Source organism: Dendrobates tinctorius, unplaced genomic scaffold (assembly GCF_039654945.1).
Source record: "Dendrobates tinctorius isolate UK_male_01 unplaced genomic scaffold, ASM3965494v1 ptg000034l, whole genome shotgun sequence".
In the NCBI taxonomy this organism is placed as follows: Eukaryota; Metazoa; Chordata; class Amphibia; order Anura; family Dendrobatidae; genus Dendrobates; species Dendrobates tinctorius.
In genome coordinates this window covers 12,658,918-12,671,166 of record NW_027361702.1, presented here as the reverse complement: position 1 = coordinate 12,671,166, position 12,249 = coordinate 12,658,918, and the positions used below count along the sequence as shown (strand labels likewise).

Here is a 12,249-nt window from a genome sequence, read left to right as displayed (position 1 = left end):
AACACAGGGATTGATACATTTGTGGACCCAGGGAGTCCTTTTCATATTTGTTTCCCTAGTGGGATTTACTTTATTTATTCTCCTTGGGTCCGGCTCTTAGGACCACACATGTTGTGCCACCATAGGCATCTTTTTTACATGCGTCTTTGGGTCACCCTCCCAGGGCTGTGGGGGTACTCGGTACCGGGCCCGATGAGCTTCAATGGGAGATGTCACGGCAGCTGGGACCCGGCCCGTGGCCCTGGGCAACCATTGTAAAAGGGGAATGTTCAGTGTGCTTAAGGTGATGAAAGTTTATGAGTGATTCGTGACGCAACCTGTGGTGTTCGGCAATGCAGATGTTAAGCCGACGCTGCAAACAGATCCTCTGGGACAGATGGTGTGGTGCAGCAATGATGTTATAGCCCTCCACAGGCAGGGATGTAGTCCCAGGGCAGAGTAGGTGAAGTGACACGTAGATGGTGTAGTGTCAGGCGCAGGGGATGTAACAGTGCCGGGCAGGTTGACGCAGGAATAAGTGGAGGACATCAGGGCATGTAGTTCCAAAGCATTACTCACAGTCTATCGTGGTACAAGGGCCCGCATCCGCACAGTGTCCTCTGGGTCAGGAGCTCAGCCAACTTCCAGGCAAGATGAAGTACTCCTTTCCAACACTCCGCCAACATATGTGCCTTTTCTGAACGTCTCCCTCTTAGCACCTTTATTGAAGTACTCACAGTACTGAGATACACTGGAGTTCCTCCTTTCTGATGTTCTCAGAACTCTACTTGTATGGAAGACAGCTGTAGCCTGCTTCGGGGACTCCTTACTACCTCATCCCGGCTCACTCACGATGCTGTTGTGCCCCCAAGTCTTGTGTGGGAATAAAGTGGTGACAACTTCTATTCCTCCGGTGTCTGCTGCAGGACCATTAGTATCCATACAACCTCAGGGACCGGACCCCGGCCATGCACTTAGAACTGGGAAGGGTTCTGCTCTAACCCTAGTCCTTAGTTCTCCTTACGTTCCGTTCTAATCTTTCTTTCTTATAGAGAATTAGGCTTTCTGAATATCTCTTTCCTGTGCCAGCAGACCCAGGTCACTGAGGCCTGCTGCAGCACTTCCTTCATCCATCCCACTCAGGAGATCTTCTTTCACAGACTGACCTAGTCAGACTCCTGTGACTAACTACCCAAATCCTACACTCTTTCCGCTCTTTGAGTGCAAACTAAACTCCACCCGCCTCCCAGCACGCTTCGTGTTCCAAGCAGGGAGCCACCAAAGGGTGCTTTGCTACACTACTATGTTATGTGGGATGCAGGTGTTGGAGTGTGGTCAGGTGTCTCCACCCTACCTGGATGGTGGGGTACCACACATCAGGAGGAGGTGCAGTACCTCTGTGGCGACTGAACCCTCAGGGGCGCCACATACCCCCTGTTAAACACAGCACGTCCGCGGGCTGAAAAAGAAGAAAAGATGGACAAATACAGGAACATACAAAATTTTGTAGTGCTAAATAAACAGTTCTTATCTAAACTTCCCAATGTGGGAGGCACTCACTCTTGAACGTTGCAAACAATTTTAACTATCTATGTCTTAATACTGTACCTAATTCAAAAGTGCTTTTGGCAGTAACTCACTACCACTTCAAGTATTATCGTCAACACATTTCTTCATCATCTCTTCTTTCACATTTTCTACTTTCTACTATTATTATTAACCTTAAGTGACAACCGCTGATGCCTGGTTCATCACCTGCAAATTTTTAAATCTTTATTCAGATATCAAAGCATTAGTCTAACTTCTATAAAACATTCACTATTCACTTCTTCTATCAAAAATGCTAAACATTATCAATAAGTGCAATATAGACATTGATCCAGCCAAAATGTCTTGAAATGTCCTTATTTTTAGTGAGGTAGTCCTTATTCTTAAAATACTTATGTAAAACCAAGAAAGGGCACCTAAAGAGGTGCAACTATTTACATTACAGTTCTGGATCATTCAGTGTCCATGATCTCCACAGTTCAGTAATAAAGACGCTGCCAAAAAAAACTGGGCAACAAAACTGGAAACATCATGATAACAAAAATAGAAAAAATAGAAAAACAGGCACAATGGTGTAAATACCCTCCTGGGTAACAGAGTTAGTTAGTTATCTTTAGTGTTGGTGGTCCCCTCCTGGGGTACTGGAAGCTGTTGACTTGGGCTGCATCCAGGGAAGAACTTCTGGAAATCCTCTTCCTGCTTACTGGCCACAAATTGCAGGTACTCCTCTTCTCCTGGATTGAGGTTGGCATCTACCTGTGTAGGTAGCACATCAGCTGCTGCTGGTGATATCTCTGCTGCCTGTGATTCTGCAGGAGTTGCAGCTGGTAACGTGGAGATCTTTGACGCAGGTTACGGGCTCACGTATTTTGGCCAAAATATCAGCTATTACTCCACATTTTTTTAAATGTGTTTTCTTTGCACTTTTTTTCAGAGTGCAGCTGGGCCCATTTGGTTTCAAACACAATTTTCATGTGCATCTATATACCAGATAACCGCCCCCTCCATATATTGGTAGGATGTGAGCAGGTTATTTTGTTGGTATTTTTGCACCTGTGTTGCTATCCTAATTATATGGGTCCACTGCACCCTGATAGTGCATTGTCTGGAGGCCTGTACGGGTAAACCTTGTTGTTCCTTTGCTGTGTATCATTATAGGAGTTGCAGCTGTTACCAAGGAATGTTGTTCCTCAATTTCAGGCGGTACTGCAGTTAGCGGCACTACTGCCTTGATTTTTGGCCTGTCATCTGGTGTCACTGGCATCTGTGGGCGCTTGTAGTGGGAGATGCGGGGGTCCTGAATCTGTGGCAAAGGGAACCCGTGATGCATATTAATGCTCCCCAGCCGTTCAGACTCTTCTGTCAAACCTACGAGACGCCGAATGGGACATGCCTGCTCCAGTCTATCTCTTCTCAGCAGGGACTTCTTCCACTTCCCCATCTCAGTAAGCCTAGCTGTCAGGGTCCTGTCAGTGCCGGCGTGCAGCCTCCGCTGAGCAGGGACTCACCCGCACTGGAGGGGGGCCCGGGGTCAGGTACAGCCGGAAAGTACAAATACACGGGACCTGTGGACGCTGAAGTTTAGCAAGCAGTCACAGGACCTACGGTCCTGTGACTGCAAGGGGGCGGGGCTTAGCGTCCTGCTTTCAGAGATGGCAGGACACTATACAGAAATACTCAGAGTCAGGCAAAACGGAGGTCATACACAGAGATATCAGTAAAGTACCAGGGATGAGACAGAACGGATAGTCAGGGCCAAGCAGAAGTCAAAACCAAAACAGACATAGAAGGTACCAAGCAGAATCCAAAGCAATATCCAGAGAACAGACCGAGTCATACACAGAGAATCAAGCAACCAGAACACAGCACAAACACACTCAGGTGTCACCACACAATGCCAAGGGCGAAAGTATAACTGACAGGGATTGGAGTATCTCAGGGCAATAAAAAGCTCTGCCTGAACCAAACAGAGGCCACAATAATTAACCCCAGGTGTGCAGGTCAAAGCCTGCTCTGAGCTCAAGACATTAACCCCTGACATGCAGGTCAAAACCTGCACTGGGATCATGACAGTACCCCCCTCTCAATGGGGGGCCTCTGGACCCCCAGGCTTCCCCGGGTTCTTGGCATGGAAAGCCCGAACCAGGCGATCTGCATGTACAGAGTGAGCAGGAACCCATGAGCGATCCTCCTGTCCATATCCCTTCCAGTGGACCAGGTACTGCAAAGAGCGACGCACCCGCCGAGAGTCCACAATATGTCCAACCTCATAATCCAAGTGACCCTCCACCAACACTAGAGGAACAACAGACTCAGAGTCCTCCTTGACAGACCCCACGGGTTTCAACAGAGATTTATGGAACACATTGGATATCTTTAAGGAGGCGGGGAGACGCAACCTATATGCCACCGGGTTGACTATCTCCACAGTCTCGTACGGACCAATGAACTTTGGTCCCAATTTAGCTGACGGTACCTTCAAGTTGATGTTACGTGTGGAAAGCCAAACCTTCTCCCCCACCTGAAACATGTGTCCCAGGGCCCTCTTTTTGTCAGCAAAATATTTGTACCTCCCCTGGGCCCGAGAGATATTACGCTGGACTTCAGCCTAGAGCTTTTTTAACCATTGGACGGACCCCTCTGCCCCTGGACAACCGGAATCCACCCGTGAAAACTCCCCAAAATGAGGATTAAACCCATAATTGATTTGGAATGGGGACATGTTGGTGGACTGACTCACCCAGTTGTTAAAAGCGAATTCCGCCAACGGTAACGCATCACACCAATCCTCCTGTCTGGCGGAGGTCAGACACCTGAGAATTTGTTCCAGAGATTGAGTGGTACGTTCCGTCTGACCATTACACTCCGGGTGATATGCCGACAAGAAGGAGAGTGAGATGCCCAATTTCATACAGAATGCCCTCCAAAATTTGGCCACAAACTGCACATCTCTGTCAGACACCACATTCAGGGGTACCCCATGCAATCGGACCACATGATGCACGAACAACCTTGACAATGTTTCTGCTGAGGGTAGTGCTGCCAAGGGAATGAAATGGGTCTATTTTGAAAACCTATCCACCACCGCGCAGATCACGGTATTGCCCCTGTAAGGTGGAAGACCAGTAATAAAATCCATGGAGAGATGAGTCCATGGCCTATCAGGAACCGGTAAAGGTATGAGTTCCCCAGCCGGCCGGTTATGCGAGCTTTTGGAACGGGCACAAACTCCACAAGCAGCAATGAATTGCTTGACATCGGACCCCAGTGAAGGCCACCAAAAAATCCTGGCTACTGCCTCTCTAGTGGCCGTGATACCGGGATGAGCACTCAACCTAGACTCATGAACTCCTGCAGAAGTCTAGGCCGCAATAAATCCGGAACAAACAATTTATCCCCTGGCCTGGTCGTCAGAGCTAGGAACTGAGCCCTCAAAATTTCTTGTTCCAACTCTGATGAGACCCCCACCACTACCACCCCTGGGGGAAGAATGGAGGACGGCGGCTCGGGGGGAGACACCGGGTCAAATCTTCTGGACAGGGCATCCGCTTTAACATTTTTGGACCCTGGTCGAAAAGTAATGGAGAATTGAAAGCGTGGAAAAAAAAGTGACCAACAGGCTTGTATAGGAGTAAGCCTCTTAGCAGATTCAAGGTATGCCAAATTTTTGTGATCCGTGATAACAGTGATAGGGTGAGCCGTCCCTTCCAAAAAGTGCCTCCATTCTTCGAATGCCAGCTTGACCGCAAGAAGTTCTCTATTGCCTACATCATAATTTCTCTCAGCAGATGAGAACTTCTTGGAGAAGAAGGCACAGGGTTTGAGATTAGTAAGGGTGGCCGGACCTTGGGACAACACTGCCCCCACCCCTACTTCAGAAGCATCCACCTCCACAATAAATGGTTTGGACGGGTCTGGCTGGACCAACACCGGGGCGGACATGAAACATTTCTTAAGAGCTGAGAAGGACTCGTTAGCGAGTTCCGACCAATTTTTTACATCAGCCCCCTTCTGGATAAGATCTGTGAGTGGTTTAACCACTTGAGAGAAACTTTTAATGACTCTCCGGTAATAGTTTACAAATCCTAAGAAGCGCTGGAGCCCCTTGAGATCATGAGGCTGAACCCAGTCTGCGATCGCCAGCACCTTCTTAGGGTCCATACGAAACCCCTCACAAGATACAATCAGCCCCAAAAAAGACAGTTCCTGTACGAAAAACGAACATTTTTCCAATTTAGCAAATAGGTGGTTCTCCCTGAGTCACTGGAGAACTGTCTGTAGATGTTGTAAGTGAGACTGACTGTCCGGGGAATACACCAAAATGTCATCCAAATAAATGACAACAAAACGGCCTATCAGGTCAGAAAACACAACATTGATAAAGTTCTGGAAAATAGCGGGGGCATTAGTTAACCCAAAGGGCATAACCAGGTTTTCAAAGAGTCCCTCAGATGTGAGGAACGCAGTTTTCCACTCGTCCCCTTCCCGAACCCTTATCAGGTTGTAGGCCCCCCGGAGATCTAATTTGGAGAACCATTGGGCCCCAGATAACTGGTTACATAGGTCTGGGATGAGGGGAAATAGATAAGTGTTCTTAACCGTTATCTTGTTAAGGTCGAGGCACGGCCGCAAACCACCATCTTTCTTCTTCACAAAGAAGAATCCTGCTGCCCCGGGTGACACAGAAGGTCTTATATGCCCTTTGCGGAGACTCTCAGCTATGTACTCCTTCATGGCTTGGCGCTCAGGCCCAGACAAATTGAACAATTGAGCCTTAGGTAACTTGGCCCCAGGTACTAACTCAATGGCACAATCGTAGGGTCTATGTGGTGGCAGCACCTCAGCCTCACTTTCGGAAAACACGTCTTCGAAATCCTTCAGGTACTCCGGAATACCTTCCAGACCGACAGACTACACAGATACGGTTTTAACAGAGTTAACAAAAGGCCCCAGGTTACAACACTTATCTTTACATCCCCATTGAGTGATCTCCCCCGTCACCCAATCAATGGTATTATTATGGCGTTGTAGCCAAGGCATCCCTAGTACCAGTCCTACAGGCAAGTTATCTAACACAAGACAAGTTAATTTTTCCACATGAGTGGAACCCACTTTCAGCGAAAAAAGTTCAGACCTGAAACAGATACCATCCCGGGTAAGAGAGGACGAGTTAATTGTCACAAGTTTAACAGGATCCTGAAGCCTGACTGTCCCTATCTTATTAAGAGTCATAATCCGGGCATCAATCAGGTTAACAGCAGAGCCACAGTCAACAAAGGCTGTAGTCTGAGGAAAAAGGTACCTGAAGGTCTGGGTAGCCTCCTCGACTACTACCCAGACCTAGTCGTTTCCCGCCACCATGGAGGATGACGGACAGGAGGGGCAGTCCTTCCTCCAATGTCCAGACTCCCCACAATAGAAGCACAACTGCTTCTCTCAGCGGCGTCTTCTTTCCGTCTCATCACAGGTGACAGCGCTCACCTCCATAGCCACTGGAGGAGTCCGGGTCTCAACTCCACTGGAGAATAATGATGTTTCAAGTTGCATAACACCTCTTGCCCGCAGACTGCGATCCATGCGAACCGCTTGGGTCATGGCATCCTCCAGGGAGTCAGGTGGAGGATGGAGTGCCAGGGCATCCTTCAGACATTCACACAGGCCTCTACGGATCAGCCCCTGAAGGGCGGCATCACTCCAAGAAACCTCAGCTGCCCAATGCCTAAATTCAGAACAGAACCACTCGGCTGAGTGCTCCCCTTGACAGACACTCATCATCTTGTCCTCAGCCAAACGCACTCTATCTGGCTCATCGTAAATAAGCCCTAAGGCCTCAAAAAACGCATCCACAGATTATAGATTGAATTTTCAAGATATTTCTTTTCAAATATGGATGTGTTGGCCAGAGAGACAGCCTGGAGCCAGAGGGCTCAGGGTATCTTTAAGACGGGATGGCGGCCTTGCGGAGCCGGTCAGTAGTGATGGTGGTATTTCTACACTAACTGGGGAACTTATCAATTTACACAAATCTCTTACTAACATGTGGTGGAACATAAGGAGCCGGGAGGAATACAAGGTCACAGGATTAATACCACGGAACCTAAAGGGCCTTTTACATTTAGCGATGCTCCAGTGATCCGACCAGCGATACGACCCGGTCAGGATCGCTGGTGCATCGCTAAATGATCGCTAGTGAGCTTCCACACAGGAAGATCTCACAGCGATGCAGCAGCGACGCAGCGCACGATACTAACCTTTCACACACAGCGATCCAGACGTCCTCCCGCCCGCGTCCAGCGTCGCTCGTCTCCCACAGCAGAAAGGCCAGCAGGAAGCGCCCGACGAGAAATGGAGCCGGACATTCTCGCGCAATCAGCAATGGACAGCGGGGAGCCGGTCGGAGGTAAGTATCACACATAGCGATATCGCTAGCAATATTACTATAACGTCACAAAATCAGTGACGTTTTGGCGATATTGCTAGCGATATCGCTATGTGTAAAACCCCCTTAAGGGTTTAGATCGTTCTTGCCTGGGAGGAGGATGATACATTTCAGAAGACTTGGGAAAAAGGTCTTAAAGGTTCATTGCTCTTAACCCTCTGTCAGGAACAATGGATCTGACAGGCGCAGCTCTTCTACTTTCATTTCTCCCTTCTCACCAGATTTTCAGAAAACCCCCTCCCTCTAGATAGTCTCCTGGCTCTAGCTGCTGTGTGAAACCTGATACCACAGTTGGTCTGCAGAGCTTCAGGAAGGAAGATATAGCTGTGCTGGCTTCTCAGGCTCATTGGTCCCGAACACATCACACTTTATAAGGTTGGTATGTAATGTTTTTAGTCATTACTATTGTTTATTTAGCTTGTTTTATGAATGGATAGAGAAAGGTTTGTGGATATTTCATATAAATAAGGCAGATTTTCTTACAAATGAAAGTGTGCTTCTCAGGCACATTGTTCCCTAATGCATATTCTCTCTCTTGCTTCAGATTATCTTCTGAAATGGAGAAGAAAATGTATGATCTTTCAAAACCCCATCATGTTGAGGAAGTGGGAAACATGCTGTTAGATGATGATGATGATGATGCAGACCCCACAATAAATGAAGATTTTGAAGAAAGTGAGATTGATTCTCATGATGAGGTGGAAGTCTGTGAACTAAATTCTGAAACAGAGCAAGATGGGGACAGTGATGAGGAGGAAGAAGATATAGAATCTTATTATATGGGAAAAGATAAAAAAAACCAAATGGAACAAGAATCCACCCATAAAAAAACGTATGGAACCAGTGGCGTAGCAACTGTTTGTGGCGCCCGGGGCGGTCGAAAAATTTGCCGCCCCTTTGGTCGTTGATAATTCGGAAGCATCCGAAGAGCCCACACTACACTCAAAGATCTAATTTTTAGTCTGCTACTAACTCTGCTATTATTTCTAAATTTCTAGACTTTCAACTTCTTGCAGTTCTCTATATATATGTATGTATTAGCTTGATGATGCTGGATGAAGACCTAATGGCTTTTTTTAATAATAATTTTTAATAATGTGACAGAAAAAAACCCAGAAAGTACAAATTATTTTGGCGGACAGGGGGCGGACACTGACAGCTTGGGGTCCCTGTGCAAGAAATGTGTCCGGGCCCCCCTCCTTTTATGGCGTCAAAGCTACGTGTGTGTGTATATATATATATAGATAGATAGATTATTGATATTATATAGCCACACACACACATACAGGTATATATTACATAGTCTCCTTTATTATGTATATTGCTGTCCCATACACAGTGCCTTCTCTTGTTATGTACAGTTCCGTCCCTTACATATTGGATTATATAGAGCCCTGTTTTTTATTACATACCGTCCTGTCTTGTTAGCTGTATAATGCAATGATGGCTGATGGAGCATGGGAAAGCTTCCTTTCTAATGGAGGAGCTGATGGACTGGTCGTCTGGTCACCGGCTCCTCGATCAGCAGTCATTTTATATCTAGCAAGAGAGGGGACCATGTAATAAAAGAGGGCGCTGTGAATAACAAAAATAACAAGAATACACTATGTAAGAGACAGCACTGTACATAACAGCAGAGGAAGCTATATAATAAGGGATGGCACCATATATAACTAGAGAGGATGGTAGGTAATAAGGGGCGGTGTTATACATAATAAAAGAGGAAACTATGTAACTAAGGATGGTGTTATACAGAATTAGTGAGTACACTATATACTAAGGGACTGTGTTAGACATAATAAACGATAATGTCTTCCTCCACCTCCCCCTGTTCCTAAGGCCATTATAAGTCCCCCTTCCTCCCATCCCAATCCCCCACACCCCTCATTGTCCTCCTCCCCTCGCATCCCATTATTGTCCTCTCCCCCACCTCCATCATTTTCTTCTCCACCACTATCTTTGCTTTCTCCCCCACCACTCCCATCATTGCCCATTCCACCACCTCCATCATTTCCTCCTCCTCCACCACCCCCATTTATTGCCCTTTCCACCACCACCATCATTGCATTCTCACCCACCACCCCATCATTGCCCTCTCGACCATCACCCCATCATTGTCTTCTCCCCATCACTGCCTTCTCCATCACCCCATCACTGTGCCTTCTCCCCATCACTCCCATCATTGCCATATTTTTCGCTATGCTAAATTTGGGTGGTATAAATTCACAAATCATTTACCTTGAAAACGAGCTTGAACGACTCCGTAGACGATTGTACCTTGAAAAAATTGGCCCATGAACTAATGCTTGGAGAGCTACGCAGGAGAAGTATGAAAACCATCGGTATCCCCTCTGACCTTCAAGTTAGGCTCAAAAGATTCCGCCCAGATATTGATACTGAAAACCCAACACCTGTAACACCTCCCAAAAGAAGGAGATGCACCACCTGCACCATGGAAAGCGGGAACAGAAGGCTTTCTAATTATGAATGTCTCAAATGTCATCATGCAATCTGCCTGACACAAGTAAAAATGTATTGCAATTCTTGCTCTTTGCTTTGCAAATGTGTTTTTTCTGGGGAACCTTCAGGATCTAATTCAGATTAATTCTGTGTGTAATATTATTCTAGGTGCCTAGAAAATGTTTTTGTGCCAAAATTTTCTCTTTTTAATAACCGTTACTTGATATAATTGGGGGCAATTTGGTGAGAGTTTTGAAATTTGTGTATACCAAAGTTATTACTTTTATGTTGAGTAAATGGGTTTGTTTTGCACCTGATAATCGGTAGTCTCTTTTATTACATCCCTATGAAGGTCTCTGATCACTTTTAGATCACTGAAATTGAGAAAATTAGATATTCTAGGCATTTTTCTAGCCTGCGCTTGACAGGCACATTGTTCCATTACGAGTTAGTGCGAATATTGTTCCTGACAGAGGGTTAATGGACAGGTTGATAGCACATGACCAGGCACTTTTGGCTTAATTGAAGGAGGACATCAAAGTCAGAGAGAATAAGCTTGTGGCTTTTGATAATACCATTTTGGTCACACCTTTCAAGCTACAGTTGAAAACTATCATAGATAAATTTGAAAACGATATAATTAACGGCAAGAAACACAAATTTCAGAGGGATAAATTGGACTTTAGTAACTGACGGGCATTTAGACAGAGTCTTCGTGGCAACAAACACTCAGCCATGACAGAACCCAAAACGAATGGTGACATCAGCACCATATATGAGTTATCTTCGAGCGATGTTTTTTTTTTCTTTTTTTTCATCGTCAGACCCAAGTGATCTTGAAGGAGCCACAGGAGGGGCAGATGCAAGACTGGGGGGCATCAAGAAGCGGATCAGAGGCTACAAAATGTATCTCCAGCCCACAAACGGGTGATGAGGTACAACAACAGATGGTAACCACTCCCTCCTCGCTGCCCGGTGGATGCTCAGTGACAAACCAGTCAGGTAATCTACAAATCATTAATTTATCTACACATGTTAACACCTATGGAAAGAACGGTATTGGAACATACAGTTGTGGCCAAAAGTATTGACACCCCTGCAATTCTGTCAGATAATACTCAGTTTCTTCCTGAAAATGATTGCAAACACAAATTCTTTGGTATTATTATCATCATTTAATTTGTCTTAAATGAAAAAACACAAAAGAGAATGAAGCAAAACATTGATCATTTCACACAAAACTCCAAAAATGGGCCAGACAAAAGTATTGGCACCCTCAGCCTAATACTTGGTTGCACAACCTTTAGCCAAAATAACTGCGACCAACCACTTCTGGTAACCATCAATGAGTTTCTTACAATGCTCTGCTGGAATTTTAGACCATTCTTCTTTGGCAAACTGCTCCACGTCCCTGATATCTGAAGGGTGCCTTCTCCAAACTGCCATTTTTAGATCTCTCCACAGGTGTTCTATGGGATTCAGTTCTGCACTCATTGCTGGCCACCTTAGAAGTCTCCAGTGCTTTCTCTCAAACCATTTTCTAGTGCTTTTTGAAGTGTGTTTTGGGTCATTGTCCTGCTGGAAGACCCATGATCTCTGAGGGAGACCCAGCTTTCTCACACTGGGCCCTACATTATGCTGCAAAATTTGTTGGTAGTCTTCAGACTTCATAATGCCATGCATACGGTCAAGCAGTCCAGTGCCAGAGGCAGCAAAGCAACCCCAAAACATCAGGGAACCTCCGCCATGTTTGACAGTAGGGACCGTGTTCTTTTCTTTGAATGCCTCTTTTTTTCTCCTGTAAACTCTATGTTGATGCATTT

At 46.1% G+C, this 12,249-nt stretch overlaps 1 protein-coding gene across 1 annotated transcript in view; it reads left to right on the top strand.

The window, feature by feature from the left end:
• LOC141087541 (transmembrane protein 47-like) overlaps window positions 1-12,249 on the top strand; it is a 63,329-nt gene that overhangs the window by 34,852 nt on the left and 16,228 nt on the right. The gene's annotated exons all lie outside the window — the stretch shown is intronic.